Below are 1639 nucleotides of genomic sequence, written 5' to 3'. Positions count from 1 at the left end.
TCACAATGCTACAAATTTAGCTTTACCCCAACTATAAGTCACGTTTACTTATTTGCAATTATTCTTTTTTTTTTTTTTTTTCAACTTTTAATGCGCAAAAAAACTCGTGAATCAAATAATGTGACTTTTTTTCATTTCCTTTTATTTATTTATTTTTTTTCTTTCTTTCTTTCTTTTGCTGGTTCGGTTAAAAACAGAAAGAAAAAAAAAATACTTGCCGTGACCAGGATTCGAACCTGGGTTATTGCGGCCACAACGCAATGTACTTACCACTATACGATCACGGCGATGAAAGATTGCCCAATACTTTTCCTGAGAAATCAATTGTTGCTCTAAATTCGTCAGCAGCAGGAAGGGGGTGACCAGACCATTGAACCGTGAGATTCTTAAGCTACTTTCCAATTTCTCCTTTTCACCCAGAGGTGGCAGCACTACAGATTTTATCGATATTGTGCCGCTTCAGCTAATAGTCCTGGATCTGACAGCACTTCTATAGGAAAGTTTGAGTAGGGAGAATTTTTTTTTCAAAAATGCTTAGTAGGTGTCCTAGAAAGTATTTTGGACTCGGGTGGACATCCGCCACCTGGTCACTTCTGCTATGACGTCATCAAAGATGGCGGCATCTTGATCACGTAAATGCTCATATTTATTTTAATACTTGACTTTTTTGTAGGATTCTTGCACATTTTTATACTAATTTATATTAACTAGTTTACTTTTAAGGTACAGTGTTAAAGTTTTCCTGAAAAAGTAGTTTAAAAACAATTTATTTTATTGTTTTTAATTTATTTTCCTTTTTTAAAATTCATTCTTTAAAGTTATTTTTTCAACTGTCAATCGTTGAACAACCGTATAAAATTATACTCAAAAACTATTTATGTAAAATAAATTTCATTTGCCATTTTCACCTGGTGTAACTAATTAATTAGAATGTTTATTAGTAGTTCCACTTAGGCGCGCCACTATAGGCCGCGCAGACATAACATTCGAACGCGTTGTTATTCTTCGAAGTAGTAAGTTGGCAACCATAGAATTATATGATGTGTTATGAGTGCGACAGAGGGTGGTTTTTGAGATGATGAAACGCCGTTAATCTGAATGATTCTTTTGTTCGAGATTTACCAAAATAAATTTGAGATATGGATATTATTAAACTGTCGAGAGTGTCAAAAGACAGCATAAGAGACCTTCAACCAGTTGAAAAGACTTGCATTATATGTAATAAAAGCGACAATAGTGTGATAAGTACAGAAAATGGTCGTGAAAAAATCAGGGCCGCTGCAAAATTGCGAAATGACGTAGTTACTAAGCGTTTGAACGCGTTAAGTGAGGAAGAGTTGTACTACCATATGAATAATGCTGTAAGCAATACTGTCATAAGAAACCTCTTTTACAGCTTCAAAATGGGAAGGAAAAATCAAAAGATGAAGATGACGGCATCATTACTGCTCAGTCGAATGTGCAGGAAAGTTTAAGAAATCTGGAAGGAAGCGTGCACGTTATCACAGTTCTCAAGCAGGAGGCATTCCTCATCGATTACAATTGTGTATCATCTGTAACCATGTATCACATAATCGCATTTGCGAGAAGTACAGAATAAGTGGCTATCCGAGAGCTAAGGAGTTTTAAAAAGCCACAT

At 35.1% G+C, this 1639-nt stretch overlaps 1 non-coding gene across 1 annotated transcript; it reads right to left on the bottom strand.

Annotated features, from left to right (window-relative positions):
- Positions 1–215: 215 nt before the first annotated feature.
- Positions 216–287, bottom strand: Trnah-gug (transfer RNA histidin (anticodon GUG)). Its single transcript has one exon. It is a non-coding gene; the product is annotated as a tRNA-His (tRNA).
- Positions 288–1639: the final 1352 nt, after the last annotated feature.

The sequence above is a fragment of the Uloborus diversus genome, unplaced genomic scaffold (genome assembly GCF_026930045.1).
Source record: "Uloborus diversus isolate 005 unplaced genomic scaffold, Udiv.v.3.1 scaffold_436, whole genome shotgun sequence".
In the NCBI taxonomy this organism is placed as follows: Eukaryota; Metazoa; Arthropoda; class Arachnida; order Araneae; family Uloboridae; genus Uloborus; species Uloborus diversus.
The sequence above is the reverse complement of the archived record's forward strand: the minus strand, read 5'-3'. Positions and strand labels throughout refer to the sequence as shown.